The sequence below is a fragment of the Carcharhinus amblyrhynchos genome, chromosome 19, assembly GCF_965287045.1.
Source record: "Carcharhinus amblyrhynchos chromosome 19, sCarAmb.v2.hapA, whole genome shotgun sequence".
Lineage (NCBI taxonomy): Eukaryota > Metazoa > Chordata > Chondrichthyes > Carcharhiniformes > Carcharhinidae > Carcharhinus > Carcharhinus amblyrhynchos.
This window is the reverse complement of record NC_137342.1, coordinates 40,463,729-40,480,671: the sequence shown is the minus strand read 5'-3', so window position 1 is coordinate 40,480,671 and position 16,943 is coordinate 40,463,729. Positions and strand designations below refer to the sequence as shown.

At 45.3% G+C, this 16,943-nt stretch overlaps 1 protein-coding gene across 4 annotated transcripts in view; it reads right to left on the bottom strand.

The window, feature by feature from the left end:
* Positions 1–16,943, bottom strand: part of plxna4 (plexin A4) — a 641,164-nt gene that overhangs the window by 319,373 nt on the left and 304,848 nt on the right. The window lies entirely within an intron of this gene.

Genomic DNA, 16,943 nt, shown 5'->3' with positions numbered 1-16,943 from the left:
GTGACATTATGATGTCAGATTACAGTCCATTTCCTGGACCAATCATACATTACGGTCCATCTCCTACATTCCGCCATTATAGTACATCTCTTATACTGAATGGAGGCCCAATATTACGGTCCCCCTTTTATGATTCATATCCAACCATCATTTTCCAAGGTAGATTCAAAATCAAATAACATTTTCCACTTCCATCATAGGGCCATGGCCTGTATCAGTTGTCTCTCCAACATGAAAGGGCAATAACTACATAGTTGGTGAATCTAACAGCACAGAATATCACCAACTATTCATAAACAGTCCACAACCATAACCAATCTCCTCTATCCATGGTTACTCCATATCCATTCGATTTATACCGGCTTTTCTTTCATTGATCACAATAGTAGCTCCATTTGTAAATACCAGAGGATGCTAATGATAACAGAACTGTATCCTAATAAATCAATCATAGAATTCCTACAATGCAGAAAGAGGCCATTCAGCCCATCGTAACGGTACTGACAACAATTTCACCCGAGCCCTATCCCCACAACGCCACGTATTTGCCCTGGTCATCCACCTGACACTAAGGGGCAATTTAGCATCGCCAATCCGCCTAACGTGCATATCCTTTGGACAATGGGAGGAAACCTACGCAGACATGAGAAGAACGTGCAAACTCCACACAAATGGTCGCCCAAGGTCGGAATTGAACCTGGGTCCCTGGCGCTGTGAGGCAGCAGTGCTAACCAGTGTGCCACCATGCCACCCTACCACTGTGCCAACATGCCGCTTATAGAAAATAAGACTTCTGAAGTGTTTGACTTGGTGAGAAAAAGGAGTGAAAGAAGTGTACGCAAAATACCCCGTGAAGATGGATCCAACACGTAGGGTTTAGGGAGTATGGGCAATTTTCCAGCTTCATATCAAGTGCGCTGCAATTGGCAACATCCTCACCTCTGACTCAGAGAGTTGAAGTTTCAGGCACCTCTGCACGGGCTTGAACACAAAATCGAGGCTGTTGGAGGTCCTAATGTTGCAATGACACAATAAACCTGTCCCCACAGGTAAACATATCAGATTCCCCAGCACTAACTCAAAACTGAGAGCAGAGAGTTGCCTCCCTGGTGGTCCGGCCAATATTTATCCCTCAACCTTTTCCCAAAGGTAGGGGAGTCTAAAACTAGGGGACATAGGTATGAGGTGAGAGGGGAGAGATGCAAAATTGTCCAGAGGAGCAATTTTTTCACACAGAAGGTGGTGAGTGTCTGGAACAAGCTGCCAGAGGTAGTAGTAGAGGCAGGTACAATTTTATCTTTTAAAAAGCATTTAGATAGTTACATGGATATGATGGGTATAGAGGGATATGGGCAAAACGTAGGCAATTGGGATTAGCTTAGGGGTTAACAAAAAAGGCGGCATGGACAAGTTGGGCCGAAGAGCCTGTTTCCATGCTATGACTCTAACCAACATCACTATAGACGGACTATCTGGTCATGGTCACTTTGTTCTTTGTGGGCTCATTGTGCTGTGTGCATATTAGCTGTGCTGCTCCCAACATTTATTTTTCATTCATTCGTGGGGCATGGGTGTTGCTGGTTAGCCAGCATTTATTGCCCATCCCTAGTTATCCTTGGAGGGCAGTTAAGAGTCAACCACACTGCAGTGACTCTGTAGGCCAGGCCAGGTAGGGACGGCAGATTTCCTTCCCTAGGAGACATTAGTGAAGCTGATGGGTTTTTCTGACAATGGTCATCGGTAGATTTGTAATTCCAGATTTTTTTATTGAATTCAGATTCCACCGTCTGCCGTAACGGGATTTGAACCCTGGTCCCCAGAACATTCGCTGACTCTCTGGATTAATAGTCTGACAGTAATGTAATTAGGCCATCACCTCCCCCTTAACAAGACAGCAACTGCATTTCAAAAGCTACTTGTTTGGTTGTAAAGGATCCAGGATGTCGTGAAGCAGTGAACAGCAGATTTCTTTTCTCGGTTCATGGCTCTCATTAGAAAGTGGGATCGTGCATACATGATTCTCTAACCAGTGGCAGCACAGGGTCAGGAAATGTTACCCCCCACCCCCCATTCCCCAACCAGCCTTCCATCCATTAACTCTGTCCACAGTTCCCGCTGCCTTCGCAAAGCAGCCAGCATAATTAAAGACCACCCCCCCTACATTCTCTCTTCCACCTTCTTCCATCGGGAAAAAGATACAAAAGTCTGAGATCACATACCAACCGACACAAGAACAGTTTCTTCCCTGCTGCTGTCAGACTTTTGAATGGACCTATCTTGCATTAAGTTGATCTTTCTCTACATCCCAGCTATGACTGCAATGCTACAATCTGCACTCTCTTTTTTCCTTCCCTATGAATAATTTGTTTTTATCTGTATAGCTTGCAAAAAACAATAGTTTTCCACTGTATGTGACAATAATAAATCAAATCAAATCAAACTAAATATTAGAAAAGCCTTTCTCCAAGTTCAGAGAACCTCCAGCTTTCACTCACCCTTGGTACTGTTCCCATTCCTCTCATGCAAGATACAAGCTATTTATTTGAGTTATGTAAACTATGATGATCATCTTTATGGGGATATGGCTGGCTGCTATGTATCAACAGGAATCGGTTTGTGTACTTAAGATGAAAATGAAACGTTTCACAATTCAATGTGTTTAGCTGAACACCAGGTAATTAGCAAGGCAGGAAATTACTGTATTCACTGTCTCTCTTCCCCAGGTCTGTGACTGTTTCCCACTGAGAGGTGAGAATTAAAGGAATCAGTTACCAATAGCACTTGGCACGTTTCTCATTTGCTGGTGTACACCCCACTGTGACCACAATCTTCCTAATGCCACTTGCTCCAGACTGTGGAGCCAGGAGTTACCGCTGATTGACAGTTCACAGTGGTTGGTAAGCACACTTGTGCGGACAAAATATCCACTTCTCTCAACAATAGAGGTCGAATTTATTTTTCAGAGGGTTTGGGTCAACCTTTGCCCCTCAGCCCAAACCATCAAAAATAGATTAGCAGTCTATCTTTCTCAGTGCAGTGTGTGGGATCCTGCTATGCACACATTAGCTGCTGCGCTTTCCTCCAGACCATTTTACAAGTAATTCATTTGTTGTGAAGCATAGCTTTGGTCTCCTTTTCTGAGGAAGGATGTTCTTGCTCTCAAGGGAGTGCAGCAAAGGTTTACCAAGCTGATTCTGGGGATGGCGGGACTGATGCAGGAGGGAAGATTGACCAGCTGGAATTTCTGCTGGAATTCAGACAAATGAGGGGGAGATCTCATAGAGACTTACAAAATTCTAACAGAATTAGGCAAAGTAGATGCAGGGAGGATATTCCCGATGATGGCCCAGAACCAGGAGTCACAGTCTGAGGATTCGGAGTAGACCATTTAGGACGGAAGTGAGGGAAACATTTCTTCACCCAAAGAGTAGTGAGCCAGTGGAATTCATTGCCACAGGAAGTAGTTGATGCCGAAACATTGAATGTATTCAAGAGGCAGCTGGGAATAGCACTTGGGCTGAAAGGGATCAAAGGTTATGGGAAGAGAGCAGGATTAGGCTATTGAGTTGGGCGATCAGCCATGATTGTAATGAATGGCGGAGCAGGCTCGAAGGGCCAAATGGCCTCCTCCTACTCTTATTTCCTATGTTTCTATGTTTGGGTCATCACATTGAGGTTAAAAACAATACAACAATTGCATGATGTCTTTACTTTCCTGCGCTGGGTTATTTTGGTATTCCCATTGTCTGGACACACATCAATGTTTACAAGCACATCATTGAATGCAACGCATCAAAGCCCCACAGTGATCAAATAGACCAATGTCATTCCCCCTGTACAGAGTACCAATAAATTTTATTTTCATTTCTATTGCATAGAATCTTCAAATGCTCTTTCATTCAAGATCAGGAATCTCAATGAGCCAAACTCTTTCCCATTCTCTCCCATCAGAATTAATGAATTAAACCTGTTCCCATTCAAAGCTTTTTAACAAAGTCCCAGTGCAGCAAAGCCTTTCTTCTCATTCCCTCTGTGTAAAACCCCACTGAACCAATGCAGTGACAATGAAATGCTCCCTCAGTGTTTTGGCAGCTTAATATTTTAGGTTTTAACCAAGTATGATGGTTAGCCATAACTCATTGGGTAGTACCCTCACCTCTGAATCAGAAACCACAACTATGCAAAGCCAACACTCCAGTGCAGTACTGAAAGAGCACTGCACTTTTGGAGAAGCCATCTTTGGAATGAAACATTCAACCTCCTCCCACTTCAATGGGGAGAATGTAGAAAATGTGGGCCAATATTCCTAGCTTGCAAGTCTCCACTCAAAGAGCGCAGACAGAGATGACAAAAATAATCATCACCACAAACATTCCAGCCTAGCCTTCAGCTGACTGAGAGAAGGAGTATTTGAGCTCCAGGATCTCCAATCTGACTACTAAGGTCATGGTTTACCAGGAAGCAGTGACCCTCACAGTGCTTCAAAGACTTGGACAATAGCCTTAAGAACCAAGAGCAGGAGTGGGCCGTTCAGCCCCTCAACCATACTCTGCCATTCAATACCATCATGGCTGATCTTCTTTCACCTCAACTCCACCTTCCTGCCTGTTTTTCATAACCCTTCAATCCATTCCTAGTTAAAAATGTATCTAACTCCTCCTTAAATTTACTCAATGTCCCACCATCCACCACACTCTAGTGTAGTGAATCCCACAGATTCCCAACATTTAAGAGAAGCAATTTCTCCTGATGTCTGTTTTAATTCTGCTATCGCTTATCTTAAAACTATGACCTCTTGAACCCTCTAGATTGCCCCAAAGAGGAAGCATCCACTCCATGTCTACTTTGTCAACATCTCAATTAGATCTTCTTTCATTCTTCTAAACTCTAGAGAGTAAAGGCCTAAACAGCTCAATCTCTCTTCAGAAGACAAATCCCTCAACTCTGGAATCAATCTAGTGAACCTCCTCTGCCTCAAATGCCACCTCACCCTTTCTCAAATAAGGGGACCAAAATTGGACACACTACTCCAGATGCAGTCTCACCATTTCTTTGCATGGTGGGAGTCTCCAGCTTATGACCAACCAAAATAGAGAAGTTTCATTCAGAAAGGCGGAGGCAAACCTGAGGCATCAGGGGATGAACCTAGCCAACCCTCCAAACACTACCTGCCCTGTCTTTAGTGGATTTAGCTTAGAACTGGAGTGGAGGTAAATCTTCCTTGATCCCCAGGAACTGCCTAATGAGGGAAGAAACCAGCATCCTGCCAGCCCCCTCAGAGTTATGAACAAGATCCAATGGTAGAACCTGTTCTCCATACTGTCCTGGCCAATATTTAACCTTATCTAATATCACAAAAACAGATTCATCAACAGAACCACTCATCTATAATAATATCCCCTTCCTCACCTACTTATCTTTTCATAGAATTGCTACAGTGCAGAAGGAAGCCATTCGGCCTATCGAGACTGCACCGACTCTCCGACAGAGCATCATACCCAGGCCCTATCCTGACACTGAGGGGCAATTTAGCATGGCTAATCCACCGAAGTTGCACATTTTTGGCTTGTGGGGAGAAACCGGAGCACCCAAAGGAAACAGATGCACACATGGGGAAAATGTATAAACTTCACACACACACAGTCGCCCAAGGCCGAAATCGAACCTGGATCCCTGGCGCTATGAGGCAGCAGTGCTAACCACTGTGCCTCCTACAGAATACCATGTCTTTGATGATTACCCAGTGGAGCAACCGTTCCTCTCTCAATCCTTAACTCAAATCAAACAAGTTCAGCCTTCCATTCATTATTAGTCTCACGTTCTGGTGGTGTAACGAAATCCATGAGGAATCTCACAATTATTGTTTTCCACCTAATGTTTCCTGAATATTTTCTAAGCCAGTGCGTACAGGTGCCAGCTTTCCCTAGCCGAAGTCAAATCTCCTTCAATGTTATTGCTTCATCCAACCCCCCAGAGTCAGTGGTGTCTGAAATGTATTCAGAATACTTTGTGCATCTGGTTGACTTAGCCTTCAGCAGCACAAAGGAAAGGCAGACTGCAAACAATGAAAGAAGAACAGAACGTAGGAAAGAGTACAAGGGAAGTGAGCATTCTGGAAGATGGATAATGACAAACAAATATAAAAGGGCCCAGGAAGGTCAAAAGCGACACGAGAGAATTCCGAAGAAGAAAGAAGATCAAATGGGGACATGAGGGTACAAAGGAGAGCTGTAGAGAGCTTAGAGATGTGATGTTACCCTTCCCCTATGTGGCCCAGGGGAACGTTCTGCAGCAGAGTTGCTGTTGGCCAGGGAGGGAGTTGGCAGGGGAGATGGAGAAAGGCAGGGCAGAAACAAGCAGTGAAGGTGCAGAAAAGTCCAGACTGCCTCAAACACCCCTTAGGCATCCAGAGACCTTTGGCACAACAAACAAGCCTCATCTTTCTAACAAGGTGAACAATAGAACTTACTAACCAGAATCCAAACACTGAATGTTGGCTGCAAAAGCTGGAATGGATATAGAAGCAGAGAATCGTTACTGCCGTACAATAAATAACTGTCACTGAGGCGGTGGGGGGATGGAGGGGATGCACAAGTGGGGTGGTTGTGCAGAGTCAGGGAGAAACTCTCACCTCTCACTTGATCTAGGCTCAGAGTGGCAGCAAAGCACTCAATTTGGACAACTGAACAATTTAGAGAGCGGGTCAGATGAGGGAGGCAATGGCCTAGTGGTATTATCACTAGACCTATTAATCTAAAAACCCAGCTAATGTTCTGAGGACCTGGGTTCAAATCCCACCATGGTGGAATTAAATTCAATAAAAAAATTAAGAATCTACTGATAACCATTGCCGTAAAAACCCACTTGGTTTACTAACATCTGTTAGGGGAAGGAAATCTACTGTCCTTATGCAGTCTGGCCCACAGGTGACTCCAGATCCACAGCAATGTGGTTGATTCTCAACTGCCCTCTGAACAAGGGCAGCTAGGGATGGGCAATAAATGTTGGCCAGCCTGCGATGCCCCTGTCCCACAAATGAATTTAAAACAAAATATTTTCCCCGCTTTTCTCCTTTTCTTCTTGAACAGACAAAACGCTTGGACACGCAGGGTCGCTGGCTGGCCCAGTGGGTTTTGCAGTAACTTTTGAAGTGTTGACAGGAGATGCAGCCATCTGAGCACAGCAATGAGATGGTGACCAGATGGCAATAAATGCTGGCCTAGCCAATGACGCCTACATCCCGTTAAAAAAAACAGAATAGATTTTAATTTGATTTAAATGTTGGCTAATGATAAATATTATCCAGGGCACTGAGGACACATCCCTTTCTCTCCTTCCTAATTTGTACCATCGAATCTTTCACATTCACCGGAAAGAGCAGGTTTAATGTTTTGTCTGAAAAATGGCACCTACAACAGTGCAACGCTCCTGCAGTAGTGCACTAGAACAGCAGTTCCCAACCTCTCCCTCTCTGTGGACCAGAGATCATCACCAAAGGCTTTTATAGATCACAACATAGCCAAGCAGCACGGTGGCAAAGTGGTTAGCACTGCTGCCTCACAGCGCCAAGGACCCAGGTTCGATTCCTGGCTTGAGTCACCATCTGTGTGGAGTTTGCATGTTCTCACCATGTCTGTGTGGGTTCCTGCCCACAGTCCAAAAGATGTGCTGGTTAGATGCATTGGTCATGCTAAATTCTCCCTCAGCGTACTCGAACAGGCGCCAGAGTGTGGCAACTAGGGGATTTTCACACTAACTTCATTGTTGTGTTAATGTAAGTCTACTTGTGACACTAATAAATAAACTTAAAACAAGTCTCTTAAACATTATGACTGATGGCATCAAAGTTGTATATCAATGGGTACAAAAATGCAGCGATTTCTTGTTGTTTATGAAGCATACTCACAACGATGTTTATGAAGCATATTACATTGTGAGTAATAATGTAACATCGATTAGGATACATGAGATGTACACACAACTGTATTTTTTTCCCATGTGGGCTACCTGCAGTACTGTCTCAGACCACCAGTGGTCCACAGACCAAAGGTTGGGAACCACTGCACTCCAGTGTCAGCCTATATTTTATGCTCAGGTCTCTGGAGTGGGAATTGCGCTCAACCACCTGCCTCAGAGGTGCAAGTGTATTGAAATCATAGAATCCCTACAGTGCAGAAGGAGCCGTTCAGCCCAGCGAGTCAGTGCCAACTCTCTGACAGAGAATTTTAACCAGGGCCACCCCCCTGCCCCATTCCCAAAACCCCACATATTTACCCCACTAATCTTCCTAACCTACACATCTTGGGACATTAAGGGACAATTTAGCATGGCCAATCTACCTAACCTGCACATCTTTGGACTGTGGGAGGAAACCAGAGCACCCAGAGGAAACCCGCACAGATATGGGGAGAATGTGCAAACTCCACACAGACAATGACCCAAGCCAGGAATCGAACCCAGGTTCCTCGTGTGGTGAGGCAGCAGTGCTAACCACAGTGCTAGCCAACATGCAGGCCTTTTGCTGCCTGCATGAGCCATATCTGAAGCCATGAATGTGTTGACTTTTTGCTGGGGTATGGTTCCAGCTACCCAACACTCTCACCTCATCCTCCCCACCATCCCACAAGAGACCATTCACAAAATGGGAAACTCCGTCACAGCTGATCCAACCCCAGCCAAAGTTTGCACAATGTGGCCAATGTTACTGGCTAGTGAACTGAATTAGGAATTCCATCTATCCTTTGCACAACTCTGGAGTACCAACAACAATCCTGTACCTCTTTCTGCATCCAGGTCAGAGGTCAGCAAACTCAACACCAACCTGAAATCAAACTCAAGGCGTTCCTGGCCATGATGTCTCAGGTACTCAATATCTTAACTAGCAGAACCTGTTGGGGACAATCTTATTGCACTGTCCTGCAAATCATCTGACAAGATACAGTCAACTTGCACAGAGCAAATAGCGATGACCAAGTGACTTGCATTTTTCATTATCATCCAAAATCATTGGATCCGGTCACAAGGTGAATGAGAGGTTTGGCAAGTTGTTGAGGATTGTACCATTACTGGCCCTCTCTGTCAGATCGCTTCCCGTTGGGCAACACAACAGCTCAGTGACTATCACTGTTTGCTGTGCAGATACATGGACTTGGGCCAGTGTCTGCGGGAGTTTGCGCATTCTCCCCATGCTTGCGTGGGTTTTCTCCGGGTGCTCCGGTTTCCTCCCACACCCCAGAGATGTGCTGTTAAGCTGATTGGTGTAACAAATTGTCCCTAAATTAGTCTTCTCTCAATGTGGAATGCCATAAGCATAGACAAGGATCATGGGCGGAGAGGGGACTGGTAATGTTAGAATGGGCCAAAGGGCCTGTTTCCCGTGCTGTGTTGTTCTTTGTTCTTTTGTTCTCTGTTCTTTGTTCCAGATAACTGCTGCCAATTATTTTCTCTCATTCCTTTCCTTCGGTAACCTTTGTTTGAACTGCCCAACACAACAAAGAAAGGAGTAGGGTGAGGTGACACCATACAGGCGAGGAGAAATTTCTTCTTCCAGAATCTGACAAATTCACTGCCACAGGAAGTAGTTGAGGCCAAAACGTTGTGTGATTTCAAGGAGAAATTAGATATAGCTCTTGGGGCTAAAGGGATCAAAGGATATGGGGGAAGGCAAAATCGGGATATTAAATTTGATGATCTGCCATGATCAAAATGAATGGCAGAGCAGGCTCGAAGGGCCAAATGGCCTACTCCTGCTTCTAGTTTCTATTACAACAGCGACAACACTTCAAAATTATTTCATTGGCTGCATAGGAAATAAAAGGTGCTATATAAATGCAATTTTCTCTTCTTTCCAGGCTGGCCTATTATACCTGCTGCACATTCATGGTGGTTACAGCGTCATGACCAGCCTCTCTCCCAGTCCTGACCCGGGTACGCTCCTGTGAGGCAGGCAAAAATTCAGATATGACCTTGAAAATGAGTAAAATTTAGATTACAGAAACCCAACGGTGGCCTCCAGAGAGCAGAAGATGCACTTAAATAATTCACCTGAATATACAACTCAGTGCAAGAAAGAAAAAGCACCGCTTTCCCTTACAACTGGAGAAGTGTGTTTACATGCTTTATTGATCAGCGAGACAAAGCCATGAGTGAATTAGACAACGATACAACTCAGAGCGCTTTATTCATTAGCTGAGTCAGTAATGAGAGCTACGGACAGGCTCACACAAGCAGCTCTCACTCCAGCACAAGTAACAATACAATATGCAGCTGTTGTGCTCTCCTTAGAAAAAATTCTCAAGTTGCTTTTAAAAGGAACAGCCTCCGGGAAGCCAGCCTAATGGCCCATTTACTGTGCTATTGTGCAGTGATATTGAGTACCACCAACTCTGCACTCTGTATTTCATTAAGTCCGTTCTCTTCACCAGCAACACACACACACAAGGGCCGACCTCCCTCCGATCTCTTTCACTCCTGTGCCCAACTGGGGCCTATCCTGAAGTGACACTAGCACAGCTATTAGGAGCTCTAAGGAAAAGCAGCAATGGCAGTCTAAGAAGTGGGGAAGCTTGGGGATGGAAATCCAGAGCTTTAGGGTCTTTAAGCAGCTTCTCTTCGAGCTCCCTGGGTCCCTCAGCACTGGCCTTCTCTACTTCCCCAATTAGCATGACTCCATCATTGGCAGCCAATCTTTCAGCTGCCTCTCTATCCCCCTTTCCTCCCACCACAGTAGACGGTGGAATTTGAATTCAATACAAAAAATCTGGAATTAAGAATCTACTGATGATCATGAAACTATTGTTGATTGTTGGAAAAACCCATCTGGTTCACTAATGTCCTTTAGGGAATGAAATCTGCCGTCCTTACCCGGTCTGGCCTACATGTGACTCCAGAGCCACGACAATGTGGTTGACTCTCAACTGCCCTCCAAGGACAACTAAGGATGGGCAATAAATGCTGGGCAGCCAGCAACGCCCATGTCCCATGAAACAAACATTGAACATTGCTAACTTTCACCAAACAGAAACGCGAGGTTGCAATTGAGTGCACTATTCGAAAAACATCCCTCCTGTGAAAATTGCTCTAAAACGAGAACACATTATTAGGAGACATTCTAATCAGGAGTTACCTGTACGAATGCAACTTGGTGCAAGCCATTCATCCAAATGAATCCCGATAGAGGTCTCTAACCTGTTCATTCTGTCAGAATGTTGACAGGTTCTAGCAATGCCTTTTCCTATCTTGTACAAATTAAACTGTCACCCATTCAAAAACACTGAACTTTAGCAACACAAGGGGAGAGGAAGCAGAACAAAAAGGAACAATTCAGTGCATTTTCTTTCTGAATATGCTACATTAGTAAAACTGCAATAGTAGTCATTTGATTGGTGGCGTGACATTAGAATGGACAAGGATGAGGCCACAGGGGAGGTGGAGGTATGGATGAGAATACACAATAAGACACTCGTGCGTTTTCACACTGGAATGATATGACATTGAGCCCATTTCCCACCAGGCTGAGATGTGATAAGCGAGATAAGAGAGAGAGAGAGCTTTAGAACAGGTACAGGCATTCAGCCCCAGGCTGTTCTATCAATCCATGGCTGATCTGTGTATACCCATCTTGGCTCTGTAATCTTCGATACAAAAATCTATCAATCTTTGAAATTGGTCCTCAGTGTCAACAGCTTTGGGGGTGGGGGGAGGGGCATGGGGGAGTGTTCCTAATTTTTGTTATATTTGATGCTCCCTGCCATCATCTTTGAATGAATGGCCACATGATGGTACAGTGGTTAGCACTGCTGCCTCACAGCGCCAGGGACCTGGATTCAATTCCAGCCTTGGGTGACTGTGCGGAGTCTGCACGTTCTCCCCATGAGTTTCCTCCAGATGCTCCGGTTTCCTCTCACATTGCACAACATGCAGGTTAGATGGATTGGCTAAGCTAAATTGCCCCTTCATGTCCCAAGATGTATAGGTTAGATAGATTAACCATGGTAAATGTGTAGGGTTACGGAAAGAGGGCAGGGGAGAGGGCCTGGGTGAGATACTCTGCCAGGGAATCGGTGCAAACTCGATAGGCCGAATAGCCTCTTCTGCATTGTAGGGATTCGATAATTAATGCCTCCTTTTTCCCACCAGAGGAAATAGTCTCTCTCCAGTTTCCCTATCAAACTTCTTAACCCATTATTGGACACTTCAATCAGACCATTATTCATCTTCCATACTCAAGGGCACACCTTGTTCTGCTTATTCTTGTTAATCAGCTGAGTAGTTGCTGAGATTTTCCACGACTGCAAATCATTCTTATTCAGTGGCCACTGCGCAGCCAGATTCAATTAAATGGAGGGGATGGACTCCATATATTTTACCAACACAATCAGCAAATCCTGTCTAAAAGCCATCTCATTATCTGTTTAGGCTTCAGAAGAGGAAACGTGACTGTTTAAAATAAATTCCCTCAAAAGAAAACTCTGTTTTAATTCATAGTGAAGGAAAGGGCAAACTTGCATTTTCAACAGGACATCTCCAAACTATTTACAGCCAATTGAGTTATAGAACCATAGAAACCCTACAGTGCAGAAGGAGGCCATTCAGTCCATCAAGTTTGCACCAACAACACTCCCACCGAGGCCCTACCCCCTTAACCGCTTATCCCACGAATCCCTCTAACCTACTCATCCTGGCACATTAAGGGGGAATTTAGCATGGCTAATCCACCTATCTTTGGACTTGGGAGGAAACCAGAGCACCCGGAGGAAACCCACGCAGACACAGGGAGAATGTGCAAACTTCGCACAGACAGTGAGCCAAGCCAGGAATTGAACCCAGGTCCCTGGCATTGTGAGACAGCAGTGCTAACCACTGTGCAGCCCAACATCCTTTTGAAGTGCAGGCATGGTTGTTTTGTAGGAAATTAGGCAGCCAATGTGCACACAGTGAGATCTCACAAACCGCAGTGTAATTATGACCCGATAATCTGGGCTCAGTGGCACCTACCCCTATTCCTATTTCCCGTGTCGACCAAGGGGTAAATGTTGGCCAGAACACCAGGGATAATAATCCTGCTCTTCTTCTGCCGTGGCATCTTTAACATCCACCAAGAAGCAAGGTTGTTGTTCCCAATAATCAGCCTCAAGGCAGGAGACCATTTCAGTGGAATTGACACTTAACCCCCAACTGATCACAGGTGAGAGTAATCAGCAGCTGGCTATTTGACTGCGAAGGGCATTGCAGAAGATCCTACTCACTGGTCATTGGTCAACTCATTCTCCAGTGAGATCAATCTCATCTCAGAAACAATCGTCCTGGCTAATTCCTTCCTTCCTCTCTTTCCTCTCTAATTCAGATACTCCAAGATTGTATATCCAGGGATTGAACTTTATATCGAATTATCCACTAAGCCTTTTGGGGAGGGGTTAGTTTTTCATCGTAAAACTCCAAGCCTTTCCACCCACCTCCCCCCCACAACATCTTCATTGCAAACCTTCCTATCTTTACTGTGACTGAAATGGACCCTTCTCCTCTAGAGTGATGATAGATTACTCCACACACTCCTCAGGATAACCACATCTTCCTGCCATCACTGAATGGCTTAGGCCTGGGTAGTGTGGTGGCACAGTGGTTAGTACTGCTGCCTCACAGCGCCAGGGGCGCGAGTTTGATTCCCAGCTTGGGTCACTGTGTGCAGCCTGCACATTCTCCCCATGTCTGCGTGGGTTTCTTCCAGGTGCGCAGGTTTCCTCCTATAATCCAAAGATGTGCGGGTCAGATGGATTGGCCATACTAAATTGTCCCTTAGCGTCAGGGGGACTAGCTAGGTAAATGCATGAGCTTATGGGGATAGGGCCCTGGATAGGATTGCGGTCGATGCATACTCGATGGGCTGAGTGGCCTCCTTCTGCACTGCAGGGATTCTATGATTCTTTGATCTTTATTTTCTATTGAAACCCAATTGATTACATTGGATCCCTCTCATTTTCACATTGTGTGGAGCCTCAGCCTTCCACCTCTCCACTTCCAAGTTACAGGTTTCTGAAATCTAAACCCATGGCTTGGTCTGGTTTCAGCATCTTGGCCCATTGGCCACGATTGCTTTAAGTTTGTTTTGTAATTGGCTGGTGGCCTTTGTGGCAAGTCTCCATCACCCTGGAAACTTCCTTTGAATCCTTTAAAAAAAACTCTGCAGACTGAGTCGAGGGGGTCAGTGCAAAATGTTTGCTTGTCTCTGTACCAATATCACTGGACAAACGAGGAGCTTGAAGCATCAAAAAGAAAGGTGGTGCATACGGGAGACACAAAGAAGGAGACCGGGCAGCAATTCAGGACATCATGGATCAAAATACCACCGACTTCCCCAAGAGATCCCCATGGGTCTATTCTGTAGCATAGGAGACCCTCCTTGTTTGTGAATCAGTATTCATGACTGCCTCTGTGTTCATTAGCAAACCAAGCACATCATAGCATATGTAAATGAGACACCCTCAACTCTTTCATTGCTGTCCCTCCTTCCCCTGATCCTTGGTCGTGCTGTTTATTCACAGAACAAAGTTTAGGTCCTTGTAAGACAGATTGGATTTTTGATACTGAGATCAAAGTGTAAATCAAATGTCTCACAAACCATTCCCATTTTAACCTGCACCATCCTTATTTATTTTCTGATGCTCACGGGCCTCTGTTGAAATCTGTAAGAAATCGTTGAACATGATGCCCGGAGACGCTGATTTCATTCGATCTAAAGGGTTCAATCTGCACGTTCCCTTTGACTCGCCCATCTCCCTATCTCCAAAACAGCTAACCCTTTGGGAATAGCTCCCCAGCCACCCGCACGTGGTCAGATATTAACTTCCCTGTCTAAAAGAAAGAACTCTGCATCTAATATCAGGATGTCCCAAAGCACACTCCATCTAATTAAAGTACTCTTGAAGTTTATTAACTGGTGCAATGCAGAGAACAGCAGCCCGTTTGTGCACAACAAGGGCTCTCAAATATTAATGACCACATCATCTGTTTTTAGTGTTGTTGATTGAAGGATCGTTTTTATTATTTTAAATTCATTTACAGGATGCCGGCACCACTGGCGAGGCCAGCACTTTGTTGCCCATCCCTAATTGCCCTTCAGAAGGTGGCGGTGAGCCGCCATCTTGAACCACTGCAGTCCCTGAGGTGTGGGTACACTCACAGTGCTGCTAGGGAGGGAGCTCCAGAATTTTGACACAGTGACAGCGAAGGAACGGCTAATACATTTCCAAGTCAGGGCGGTGAGTGACTTGGAGGAGATCTTTCAGGTGGTGCTGTTCGTAGGGATCCGCTGCCTTTGTCCTTCTAGATGACGGCAGTCATGGATTTGGAAGGTGTTACCGAACAGACCTCGGTGGGTTTCCTGCAGCGCCTCTTATAGATACACACTGCCGTCACTATGGTGGAGGGAGTAAACGTTTGTGTAAATATTCGGTCGGTACTGCCAGATTTTGTGCTCCAGACTCTGGAGTGTGACTTGAACCCACAACCGTCTGAGACTCAGAGACAAGAGCGACATCCAATGAGTCAAGGCCGATTTGCACATTCCGCCATCAGTTGGGCCAATTAAGCTGGTCAACGTGGATTCCATTCCTTGATTAAGCTCACCTGCAGGACGTGCTTAACTAGTTAAGTGATTGCACTCCCTTCAAAAAACATGGCGGTTAAGCAAACTCATCACCCTGCTGTCAGGAAGAGATAGAATCATAGAATCCTTACAGTGCAGAAGGAGGCCATTCAGCCCATCAAGTCGACACCAACAACAATCACATCCAGCCCCTATCCCCACATTAGTTATCCTGCTAATCCCCCTAATTTATCACATCCCAGGACACTAAGGGTTAATTCAGCATGGCCAATCAACCTAACCAGCACATCTTTGATCTGTGGGAGGGAACTGGAGCATCTAAAGGAAATTCACTCAGACAAGGGGAGAACACGCAAACTCCACACAGACAGTGACCCAAGTTGGGAATTGAATCCGGGTCCCTGGAACTGTGAGACACTGTACCACCATGCCACCCCACAGTTGGTCACAGTTGATAGCCACATCCCCTACGCGTGCATTGAGTTCCATGATAAAGGACAAATTAGCTGCCACTGTGGATCCTAGGTGGGAGAATTTGCTAACCATCCCAGCAGGATGTTATTTGGTGTGATCAGGGGCTGACATGACCACCTCCTTTGAGCAAGGGGAAGCACTGGCCTAGTGGTATTATCACTAGAGTATTAATCCAGATATTCAACTAATGTTCTGGGGACTTGGGTTCGAATCCTGCTGAGGCAGGTGGTGGAATCTGAGTTCAGTAAAAAATATCTGGAATTAAGAATCTATTGATGACAATGAAATCATTGTCGATTGTTGGAAAACCCCATCTGGTTCACTAATGTCCTTTAGGGAAGGGAATCTGCTATTCTTACCTGGTCTGGCCTACATGTGACTCCAGACAGCCACAGCAATGTGCTTGACTCTCAACTGCCATCAGGCAACAAGGGATAGGCAATAAATGCTGGCCAGCCAGCGACGCCATGAATGAGTTAAAGAAGTGAAATTTCTTAAATAAGAACAGAAAATGCTGGATAAATACAGCAGGGCTGGCAGCATCTGTGGAGAGGGAAACCGAGTTAACGCTTCAAGTCCAAATGAGTCTCTCTCCGAGAAGTCTCACCCGAGAGCTGGGATTTGAAATCGGGTTCTCTCGACTGAGATACAAAAGCTGCAGGATTGGTGTCAATGACCCCATGGTGATAACCACCCTTTGGCCATGTGTATACGGTAATCTGTGCCCTCAAGTACTCAGGAGGCGCAGATTACCACGTACACACAGCCAAATCATCACAGGGGATCAGAAAAATCTTAGACAATCACACGCAGAGGATGGAAAAAAACAGAATATTTCAGTTTTAATTAAAAAATCCAAAAATAC